The 12,500-nt window shown below is 47.1% G+C and overlaps 1 non-coding gene across 1 annotated transcript; it reads left to right on the top strand.

Moving 5' to 3' along the window:
* Positions 1 to 7,662: 7,662 nt before the first annotated feature.
* Positions 7,663 to 7,781, top strand: LOC134543829 (5S ribosomal RNA). The gene has a single exon (XR_010077278.1). It is a non-coding gene; the product is annotated as a 5S ribosomal RNA (ribosomal RNA).
* Positions 7,782 to 12,500: the final 4,719 nt, after the last annotated feature.

Raw genomic sequence — 12,500 nt, 5'->3', positions numbered from 1 at the left:
ACACGCCGGACGGAGGAGAGGGGCCAACGCGTGGAGGGCACGCCTGGCCGAGGAAATTGACTCGGTGATGTGGGCCCCCCACCGCAGGCCGGAGTCCAGATGGACACCCAGGTACGTCACCACCGGGGACCAGGGAATCGGAACACCGTGTGAAACAACAGGGGGCGGGGGGCGGGGGAAGCGGCGGGTGAAAAACGCCGCCTGCGATTTGCCGGCATTCGCCAGGATTCCCCAAGAATGGTAGTACGAGGTGATGGATGCAACCGCCGCCGTAAGGCGGACGGGAACGTCCGCGACGTGACGAGATGATGTGACAATGGCGGTGTCATCAGCGTACAAGGTGAGAGAACAATGCGGAGGAGTAGGGATGTCAGAAGTGAAGAGGGAGAACAAGAGGGGGGACAGGATGGCACCCTGAGGGACGCCAGCAGGGATGACACGGGACTGCGAAACGACATGAGAGACACGGACACAAAATGAACGATGTGAAAGAAAGTTGTAAATAATGTGAATGAGGGCAGGAGGGAAGCCCTGATATGCCAACTTGATGAGGAGCGCGTGATGGTTGACAGTATCGAAGGCCTTCGAAAGATCGAGGAGGATGATACCAGAGTGTTGAAAAGAGGTGAAACCGGCGGTGATCTGGTCCACGACGCGCGCCACGGCGTGCTGAGCCGACAGCCCGCGCCGAAACCCGAATTGAAATGATGGAAGGGGACCGAGAGGGGTGAGATGATGCTCCAGCCGGCGGAGGAGGACTCTCTCGGCCACTTTTGAAAGGACAGACAGGAGACTGATGGGCCGGTAGCCCGAAGGAAGATGAGCATTGGCACGCGGCTTCGGAATGGGGACGACGATCGCAGCCCGCCACGCAGTGGGGAAATGACCCGTGAGGAGAATACCGTTGACAAGCTTGGTGAGGTACACGGTCGCCTTCCGAGACAGGGAGAAGACGAGCCGTGGATGAATGGCATCTGGTCCAGGAGCAGTTGTGACACGAAGGTGCGTGATAATGGAATGAATTTCCCCCGGGGTAGACAGACGGATGTCACCGGGTGCGGGCGGAGGAGGCGGGGTGTAATGAGTGGGAAGGAGGGAAACCACCCCAGGGGGAATACGAGGGGTGAATGACGAGTGAAATGAATCCGCCAGCAGCTCCGCCTTCTGGGCAGGGGACTCGCAAAGGCCCTGCGGCCCCCCACCCAGGGGCGGGATGATGGACGGCGTGGCACGAAGGTTCCGCGCGTACCGGAATATGGACCCCGACTGGAAGGAGAGGGAAGACACTTTACGGACCCGCTCCGCCGTGAGCCACTCCTCAGTGAGCGCCCGGCACCGCGCCCGCAGGTGCACATAGTCGAGCCAACGAGCAACGGCGCGGGACGACTGCCACCGCCGCCGCGCGGCGTCGCGGGCCGCGATGAAGTGTCGAAGGTAGGGAGGAAAGGGAGTGCCACGAATGACAGTGGAGCGGAGAGGAATGGTGGCGCCAGCAGCCGCGAGCACAGCATCACTGAAAACGTGCACGCGCTCATCGAGCTGCTGCGGGGAAGCGACATGGAAGTGCAGATCGAGGTGCCTATCCAGATGAGACCGGTAGGCACCCCAATCTGCACGACTGAAGTCGAACCACGGGCGGGGTCCATGGAGGGGGAGAGAATCGGTACGAACGAAACCAACGACAGGGGTGTGATCTGACGTGAGCTCGGCCCGGGCCTCGAGCCCCGACACAGCCACCTGTCCAACAGAAAGGAGGAGGTCGAGGACACTCGGCCGCTGCCGGACGTGACATGGAATGAAAGTGAATGAGGGGGGAGCGTGAATGGCGAGACGGGGGGAACCCTGAACGAGGCGCTGAAGCTGAGTGCCCCGATTGCTCGTGGACACACAGCCCCAAGCGCGATGCCGGCAATTGAAATCCCCGCCCACGACCACGCGCGCGTCCAGATGGAAGAGAGCACGCAAGTCGTCTGCCGGGAAGGGACCATGTTCAGGGAGATAGACGGAGCACACAGTGAGAGGATGAGGAGCCAGATGGAGACGCACCGCCACCGCCTCGGCATTGCGGAGGGGGTGCAGCGCGCGCTGATGGTGCGGGAGGGTAGACAGGATGAGGAGAGCAACACCACCCCCACGAGTGTCCCGGTCCCAGCGATAGATGACGTACCCAGGCACGGAGAAGGGGAGATCGGGTTTGAGCCATGTCTCAGAGAGAAGGACAAGGGCAGGCCGTTCAGTGGACAGGAAGTGCCGGAAGTCCCCCAGCTTCGCTCGAATGCCCCGGGCATTCCAGAGGACAAACTTAAGCTGCTGGGAGCACAGTCCGGAGGAAGTGGAAAATGGACTGGAAATAAATGTCGGCCTGGAGAAGAGGGGTAGGAGCCTGAGAGATGCGGAAGATGGCATCGGCAAAGAACGGCAGCCACGGGAGGAGATTCAGCCGGGCGAGCCAATTGAAAGTCTCAAAAAACACAGGAAAGGGAGCGGAAGCCGGGAACACGGGCGGAGGGCGCACGGAAGGCGGCAGAGAGGAATCAGAAGGGGGGACAGACGCGGGGGGGCAGTCCGAAGGGACTGGCAGGGGGGCAGGAGCCGGAGCAGGAGCTGCAGCGAGGGAGGAAGCAGCGGGCAGCTGCACAGCCCGCGAGCCCTCCTCAGCCCTCGAGTCCAAAGGCGCTCGCGACACCGGGGGACACGCCGGCTGCACCAGGCCGGGAGGAGCGAGGGAAGGCGAAACACCTGCAGCAGTGGTGGGAGCAGGAGGAGGGGCGCGCAACAAGACAGAAGAAGAGTCAACTGGAGGTGGACCAGGCACGGAACAAAAGAGAGAGGGTAGCTGGGGCGCAGGGGGGACCGGGGCCAAAGGTGGGCACGGGGAACGCGCCGCAGGTTGGCCAGCCACTAGCCCAGCGTAGGAAACGGCAGAGGGGCATGACGGAAGAGAGAACGAAGGGAGCGGCGGGAACATGTCCTCGTGCGGCCGGCGCTGGAACTGAAGCGGAGCACGGGGCTGCCGAGGAGGCGCCGCAGAGGCGTCCTGGCCCGGCGGACGAGGCTTTGGTCCCTGGCGACGCAGCTGCCCCTCGATGAACTGCACGTAAGTGGGGCAGGTACGAGCATTCGCCGGATGTGGCCCCGAGCAGTTCACGCACTGCGGAGGCTCGTCGGGTAGCTTCGGGCAGGACCCGCGGACGTGGTGCTGGGTGCAGCGGAGACAGCGGAAGGGATTTCCACAGTCCGCCGCGTGGTGTCCCCACCTCTGGCATTGGTGGCATTGAAGAGGCCGCGCGGTGCCCCGGAACTCCTCCCATTGGACGGTGAGGCCAGCTAGGTGCCGGACTGCTCGGGCCTTGGCGACCTGCGCGGCATCTGCGAGGACCACGAGAAATCTGATGAAGCCCCGGTGGAGCTCGCGCTCCGAAGTGAGGGGCCGGAGCGACTCGGGGTGCACCCCAACTGCACGCAGTTCCTCCAGGACCGAGTCCTGGGAAGTCTCGGAGGGGAGACCCGCCAGGACAATCCGGGGTGAAGTCTTCCGACCCAATGGAAACGTGTGGCAAGGGATGCCATGGTCCCGGAAATACGTCAGCAGGGCCTCCCGGTCGTGCAGGCTTGTGGGGTGATAGCGTGGATAGCCCCGAAGATAGTCCACGGTGAAGTTCCCCTGCAGCTTCTGCCACAGCGACCGGTTCCCGCGAATGGCGTCAACATTCAGTTTGGTATTGACAACAATTGGCGGAATGCGCCGTGGCGCAGTACCACTATCCGGTGACAGCCCGGGCGGGCGAGGGGCCACAGCAGGCGCAGGCGTCGAAGGAAGACCAGGCTGGGCCGGCGGGACAACACGGTCGGCCGCCGCCAGGACACCCGGCACAGACGCAGTGTCAGAGGCAGCCCCGGGACAGCCACGAGGGACACCGACGGCCAGGCCAGGCACGCCAGGGTCCGCCACAGCAGACCGGCGCGGTCCCCGGGACAGGGAGCCCGAAGCCGCCTGCGCCGACGCCATGGCAGCACCGACGCCATCAGTGGACGGCCCCGGGCAACTGGAGATGGGCCCACCGGCAGTAGAGCCAGGCAGGGGCGCACCGGCGGCGAGGCTGCGCCAGGTCTCCTCAACCTGGTGGAGCAAATGGACATCGGGGAGCGAGCCCCGACGCCGCGGGCTCACACCAGGGCCGTCAGAGTCGATGCGGTGCAAATCGTCCGGCCAGGATGGCACCCGCGAAGTGGAAGCAGCAGGAGCGCAGCCCCGGGCCACGGCGTCAATTGTGGCATCAACTGAAGAGCCAGCATGGCGCTTCAGCGCCAAAGTGGAGTCCAGCTGGGTGCGCCGGGACTTGTGTAGATCGGCCCGGGCAATGGCGCGTGAAGAAGGCGTGCTACCACCATCGTCGTTCGGGCGCTGAGAGGCAAACCAGTGGCGAGATACAATAGCCTTTGCCGCATCCTTCGATATTTTGGCAGGCTTCCTCTCAACAGGGCTACCAGGAGGCGAAGCGTCATCAGAATCGGAAGAGGACGAAACCGCATGAGCAGAATGACGACCAGGAGTCGCCCAAAATTTATTCGCACCCTGGGAGCGAGGTGGAAGAGGCGAAAGTGGAGGTTGCCCCAATGGAAATGATAAAGTGTCTTTGTCGGCCATCTTGGTTGCAGGTAAGCACAAAGCGACAGAATCGATACTCCCACACTCACAATCGATCCATCACCGACGAAGCAGAATGTTTACATAGTAACACGAAGTAAGAAACACAGTTTAAAATGTAACTAGGCAGAGCCCCGACGCACAAACACCTGTGCTGATGCCTGAAGGTACGTAGATGTCGAAATATAGCACTTCGATGCACAAATCACCACTGAACACAAGAAATCGAACCAAAACACAAGCTACCAGGAAGAAGCTGTACACTGGTCCGCAACCTACGAGAAAGTGGCGCCCCGGCCGCTGGAAATTACTTTTGTTACACGTCCCTCCGCGGAGCGCGACCAATCACGAGCCGCGGAGCGCTCCGATTGGTCGCGCAACAAGAAGCCAAGAAAACTTTTCACGAAAAAAATTCAGTTCCCGTCTCACTCATCTAGCGACAGCGGCACAGCTCAGACCTACGATGCCCCCCAAGACGAGCGGTAAGGCAGCCAAAAAGGCGGGCAAGGCCCAGAAAAACATCTCGAAGGGCGACAAGAAAAAGAAGCGCAAGAGGAAGGAAAGCTACGCAATCTACATCTACAAAGTGTTGAAGCAAGTTCATCCGGACACTGGCATATCATCTAAGGCCATGAGCATCATGAACAGTTTCGTGAACGACATTTTCGAGCGCATCGCGGCAGAGGCCAGCCGCCTCGCCCACTACAACAAGCGCTCCACCATCACCAGCCGCGAGATACAGACGGCCGTGAGACTGCTGCTGCCCGGGGAGCTGGCCAATCACGCTGTCAGCGAGGGCACCAAGGCTGTCACCAAATACACCAGCTCCAAGTGAGCAGGTCTGGTGTGCACATGCTTACATAAACGGTCCTTTTCAGGACCAAGAACATGATCATGAAAGGAAATGCTTCTGCTGCTGTTCTACAATTCCCTCAATCCCTATGATAGTAAATGTAAGCTTAACCAAGGCAGAAATATTTTCATTAAAAAAAGTCTTTAAGACGCATGGTTTACTGGCTGAGATATATATATATATATTTTTTTTTTTTTGCTTACTTCTGTGGTCATTAGTACATTGCTACAAATATATTTGTATATATAAAAAAATAAATAAAAAAATCCTTTCTATTTAATTTAGTTAGATCATATATCAATATTAATGGCAAAGACCAGTTGCATCGATTCACTTTGAAAATAATTCCATTTGTGCTAAAACTGGACACAGTAAAAAAAAAAAAAAAAAAAAAAAAAAAAAAAAAAAAAAACTGAAAAAAAAATATATATATACACACACACACACACATAATTCGAATTCATATTATGCTTAACTGCGTTTGAATTTGCAATCATGCACAAGATGTTTTGTACTTCGAAGTAAAAACAACATAATGTACTATTTAACTACCCACAGTACAAATGGATCCAAAAAAAAAGTGAATTTTCATGCAGACGAAAATGCTTACATTTATTCTATTTATATTAAGTACCCATTACTAACAGCTTATACTGGGTGGAATACAACAGTTGACATGATTTTACTTATATGGCAATTTAATATTTAACCAAAATTAATGGTAAACTAATATTTTAAAGTGTCATTTATGGCCCCTTACCTTCAGCATGTTTGCTTCCTTGCACACAAACGAGGACAAACACATCACCCAACTGAAAAAAAAAAAAAAATTTCACTTGCATCACAAATAATTTAAAATTTTTCACCACATGAAGTAAATATTTCGCAATAAAAAAAAATATAGCCCTAGGACTCGTGTGCACACCTTTTCTTCCCCACATCGCACACGCAAACAAAACTTCCAAATTATTACAAAATCACTCGATTATTATACATACATAAACACACATGTATTTTCCGAATAAGTGAGAAATGCAGGCCGATGAAAGTCAAATTTCGTTTCGGAAATTAAATCTCGCACAACTACCGACACATAACCAAACTTGCGTACATTTACATAGCATTAACCCTCTAAATAATAAACAAATGAAAGCAGAAAAAACAACATCGCTACCCACCGCGCGCGCTCCTGGCGGCGGGAGTAGGAACTACTTTGCACACAGACCGACATAGCCCCCTGCCAAAAACAGTAAAATAAATAATATATATAAGTCTTTTGGCGGGAAAAAATTTCTCAACCGCCTGGGAGCACCCTAGTGTGTGCCTGTCTTTAGGTTATATTACTTTTAACTTCATTTTCTACAGGCAGACGCGAGGGTGCTCGCCCATTATTTTTATTTTTTTAAATTCTTTCCTACCTTTGGTGTGCCATGCAAGAATTTATCGTCAAAATGGCGGCCCCGAGTGCAAATTTCTCGTCTGCACTGCTGGCTGGATGATTATGTGATGTTTTGAAGGAGGGTGTTTTTTTTTGTTTGGATTTTGTGTGAGGGGGGGAGGGGGCTGGGCTAGCTTTTTTTTTTTTAAATTTTCTAAACATTCATCTCTTATGTAACAGTGTTCAGCACTAAAAAATTTAAAAGAAGAGGCACTTACTCATCAATTTCAAAACAGCCTATGAAGAAAAATAAAAAAAATTTAAATTCATTCCAGTTTTATACATTCATGATTTGATCACATGTATAACTTTTCTTTTTTATTACCTTATTTAATTTTATTATTATTACTACTATTGCTGCTACAACCTAGAAGATACCTCAGTGATACTAATACCTGCTGGTAAAGTTAAAGGTTTCACCTTTCTTTCTTTAAACATATCACAATACCTTTCTTGAGTTAAATATTATCTAATGGCTTTAAGAAGTTATGGTAATGTTCATCAGTTATAGAGTGTGGGTTTGTGTGTGTGTGTGAGAGTGTATTTTGAAGAGGGCTTTGGTGGTTGGGATGGTGAGGGTGGTGGGTGTTGTGTGTGGGGAGGGGGGGGGGAAGTAAAAGAGTGTTCATTACACGATTTCTCCTGTTGTTTGTAACAATCACACCTGGTATAGCTATTTCGAGTGGCAAATACAAACTGCAAAAAAAAAACATCTATATCATTGCCAACGGCCATATCACGATGAACACACCGGTTCTCGTCCGATCACCGAAGTTAAGCATCGTCGAGCGTGGTTAGTACTTAGATGGGTGACCGCTTGGGAACACCACGTGCCGTTGGCACTACTATTTTGCACCCTACAGAAAAAATTTTTTTTTTAAAAATTTCAATTTTAAATTTTTTTTTCCCCCACAATCACCACATTTCCCCCCCCCCCCCTAACACACACACTCACTCTCTCTCAATCAATCAATCAATCAATCAATCAATCAATCAATCAATCAATCACTCACTCACTCACTCACTCACTCACTCACCCACCCAGTAGCTGTGAATCTTTGCATGTGTATACCTCATACAAAATTCAAAGTGAAAAAATAAATATATAAGTGTATATGTATGTATGTATGTATGTATGTATGTATGTATGTATATATGTATATATGTATATATATATATATATATATATATATATATATATATATATATATATAAACACACACACACACACCTATTTTGAAGTTTCTCTGTTTCAGTGGGCAGTTATGTATAATAATGAGAGATTCAAAAAGACGTTGATAACAATGTCATCAATGCCTGTTTAGTGTGCTCATTTGTTGGATGGTCGGCAGCAATACTAGAGGTGGTACAGCTGTAACCTGTAAAATTGTACCTGCAATGTGTTGTGTATGGAAAAAAATAAAAATTATATCATCTAAATTTTTGTTATCCAACAATAACCTTCCCATCAATGCATGATGTAACAGTAGCCATAGCTCTACTCTTTCTGCCATATAACATTGGGGGGAAAAAAAAAAAAAAAAAGGAGCTATTAGAATAATAACAAAAGATAAAAAATCATCTAACTGCAGACCAAAATTCAAAAAACTTAAAGTCCTGACTGCCATAAATGAATACGTTCTAGAAACTTTTTATTCATTCTTAAGAAAAAGAAGAAAAAAAAAATTATTATTTTTTTTTTTTTTTTTTTTTAGATATTCGCACATAGGTATAACACCAGAAATGCTAGTAAATTGAGGATAGTTGAACATAACACTAGGCGATTTGAAAATGGACTAAATTACTTGGGAGTAAAACTTTACAACTTAATATCACAGAAAATAACTAAAACAATTTACCAGTATTAAAAAAAAAAACAGTAAAAAAAATTCTTCTAGAATATCCTACCTACCCTCTGAAGCTATTCTTTAATTTGATTGATAATAGAGAAATTGAACTGTTAATTTGTTGAATGGACTTGTGATAACAGCTGCTTCATGTTTTGCATAAAGTTAAATTGTGTAACATGTTATGTATTTTTTTTTTTTGAAATTTTTTTTCTTGGTAACTTGCATCATGTAAATATTAATTGTCTGCACATACATGTTCTATATCCCGGAGCCTTGACTCCACGTGGGATCAACAGAACAAAAATACAAAAAAAAAAAAAAAATCCAGCTCACTAATCTAGGTGCATTTTGCTAACAATATTTGGAATATATATATATTTTTTTTTTGTGTAACATGCAAATTCTGTATTATTCTGCACACATTATTTATAATCTTCTATCATTTTCTTAGATAATAACTATTAATTCATAAAATAGATTGTGTGTGCATAACCTCCTGGAAACATTTGCACTTACCTCCTACTTTACTTTTTCATTTAAGCAATCCTATTCGCATGTATACACTTAGGTTGCAGCATCGAAATTGTGTAAAATTCAAAGTGTGTATTGCCTGAAAAAAAAAAAAAAAAAAGACATACCAAATATTTGCATACAGCGACACACTACATATTTGCACACAGTGGAGTTTTGCGGTAATTAACCTAGCACAATTTACCACACGCAATCACACGCCCGCGATGAGATAACACACTCGCTGTTTTCCTGTTGACCGGCACGAGGAGTAAGAAAAATTGATATTTACACGAGCACACACTCCCACACTAGTCACAACGTCGGTCATCAAGTTGTGTTGAAAATTCCTGTAGCCTCTGTTTTCCCAAATGATTTCACTTAAAATTTCATTTAACAAGACCATAAACAAATTTACAATACTAATTTCTTAAACAAACACTTCAGCGAACAAGTGACTGTCGCATTCATTACAAAGCTTACAACTTAACAGATGTTTCCGATGTGAAATAAAATAAGAAAATGTTTTACAACCAACCTAGAACATTTAGTCAAAACGTTTTTGTCCTGGTTTATGATTATTTTCCGTGACATGAATGTTTCAAAACTAATAAAAATACGAATGCAGCCAAATATAATGAAGTTAGCACATAAAAGACGACTTAAAATATTTCATTTTTCGAGAATTGGCAGAGCAAGAACGCACAGGTCCAACGGAAATTTCTTTAAAGATAAACGACCATCGGACAAAAACACCCCCTCCCCTCATCCTCAAAAATACGTGAATAATATACTTTTTCAATTATATTTTTATCGTTTTTTTTTTTTTTTTTTTAATATACTCATTAAAACTTCAAAATAAGCAGGTACTCGTGTGTTTTTCTCTCTACAATGTACCTGATCTCGGTGCGTAAACCTACATCATTTAGAGATGGAATTAATGTACACATACAAGTAAAATTTTGTTCCATTGTAAAATTGAGAGAAAGAAGGTTTTCCAAACGCATTAAGTATGGAGACTTTAAATAAGATTACGAGCTTATAAATGTTTGCAACGAAATAAAGTGACCATGTATCTGCAATTTCAAAAATATTTTTGCTCTGCTAACCTCACATGCAAGCAAGTAAAAATAACCTCACAACTTACTTACCTCTCTCAATTTCGCAGTACCAAAACATAGAAGGGATAAATAGGATAGTTTTTATTCGAAATCCTGCAAGAGTTTTAATTTTTATTAAAATATTTCTCCAATGTAGCATGTGTGTGGAATACTTCATCAGCAACTTGCATCTGCACCTTGAGTGAATTGAAGGGCAGCCAGTTTTAAAAGCTAAACAGAAACTGCACTCTTGAGAATGCATCAGATCCAAGTGAAATGCTTGTTGTGTGTACAGTTAAAAGTTTTATTATTCACACAATGAAAATGTAAACAAAATTTACTCACAATAATAATCACATCATCCTTGGAGGTGCACGAAGAAAGCCATTCCAGGTGGCACTGAACAAGGTGATTTGCTAGTGCTTCCACAGCAAACAGCCTTCATGAAATTATCTCCACATTTTCAGCATACTATACACTAAAGTATACCTAAGTTAATTTAACCATTTTCAAGTGATTCCAGCACAAATTACGTATTTGATTCCTTGAATAACATCTGCAAATGAAAAGTTCCCTGTTTGGTGTAGCAGTAAATTTAAACAGCTCGCAGTGCAAATTAAACAGTGCAGCTGCCATAAAAAAATTACACTATTAGTGGAACTGCCCATTATGTCATCGTAGACTGCTGACATTTAGAAAACATTGAAAAATCAGTGCTAAAGAAGCCCTACATTACTTTCGCTGTCCAAAGTGCGCTGCTCCCTACGTGAGCAAGGCATCGAGAATTTTCTGAATCGTCCGCAACCAGAAAATTGGGTAACCAGATATTTGCAGAGAGAAAAATTTTATTTTCACTTTGCTCTTGCATTCTGTAGGATCAGTCTCGTCATGGCAGATACCGCAGCAGCGACTGCAGCACCAGCTGTTGCCCCATCACAGGCAGCTTCCCCGAAGAAAGGCAAGGCTGCGTCGAAGAAGCCACGAGCCAAGCCCGCGCGCCCGCGCACCCGCGCACATCTGAAATGGTGGCCTCTGCGATCAAGAGCCTCAAGGAAAGGGGCGGCTCATCACTGCAAGCCATCAAGAAATACGTCGCCTCTACCTACAAAGTAGATGCGGAAAAGCTGGCACCTTTCATCAAGAAATACTTGAAGGCAGCAGTGGCTAGCGGCGAGCTTGTCCAAACCAAAGGCAAGGGTGCGTCTGGCTCCTTCAAGCTGGCTTCAGGGACCACCGGTGCTCCGGACCAGCCCAAGGCTCCAAGCGGCAAGCGTGGTGCAGCTGCCCCTAAGGAAAAGAAGCGATCCGTAGCCAAGAAGGCAGCGGTGGGCAAGAAACCAGTCAAGAAGACTCCGCCTACAGCAGAAAAGAAAAAAAAGGCAGCAGCTGCAACCCCCAAGCCCAAGAAGGCACCTTCAAAGGCAAAAAAGGTGTCCAAACCTCCCACGAAGAAACCCCGTGCTCCAAAGCCAAAGAAGGTTGCCCCAAAGAGCAAGTCGCCCAAGAAAGCAGCCCCAAAGCGGAAATGAAGATGCCAGCAGGACCGCTGGCACTTTCTGTGGCACTGTACCACCTTATCGGCCCTTCTAAGGGCCAACAATACTAGTCATGAAGGTATCAGTTGTTGCAATCATTGCCTCCTATAGCCACACCTCTGCCGTTAGGTAAAATTCTGGTTAAAAAATTTCTTATGGTATTTGAAGCGGGGGAAATAAATAAATAAATAAAGAAATTTATCAATTACATTGTGTGTATAGTTTAGGTGCAAAATTATTTAAAGTTTTTAAGCAGGAAAACGTCTTACAAACATCTCACTCTTATTTCAGCATATATATATATATACACATATATACACACACACACACACATATTTTTTTTGTAAGGATTAGGTCTCAGGGTATTAATGGTGAACTTTATGCTGCTGCTGCTGCTGCTGCTGCTGATGGTGCTGCTACTGCAGACAGGCACTGTTTGAAGAGTTTTTATTTCCTATGCAGAATACATTGCATTGTGTGCAAATCTTTTGTGTACAATATAAACAACCACCTCAAAACACAGACACTATAACTGTGTTTTTCCAAATTCTTATTAATGTAATATA

The sequence above is a fragment of the Bacillus rossius genome, unplaced genomic scaffold, assembly GCF_032445375.1.
Source record: "Bacillus rossius redtenbacheri isolate Brsri unplaced genomic scaffold, Brsri_v3 Brsri_v3_scf22, whole genome shotgun sequence".
Taxonomy (NCBI): domain Eukaryota; kingdom Metazoa; phylum Arthropoda; class Insecta; order Phasmatodea; family Bacillidae; genus Bacillus; species Bacillus rossius.
The sequence above is the reverse complement of the archived record's forward strand: the minus strand, read 5'-3'. Positions and strand labels throughout refer to the sequence as shown.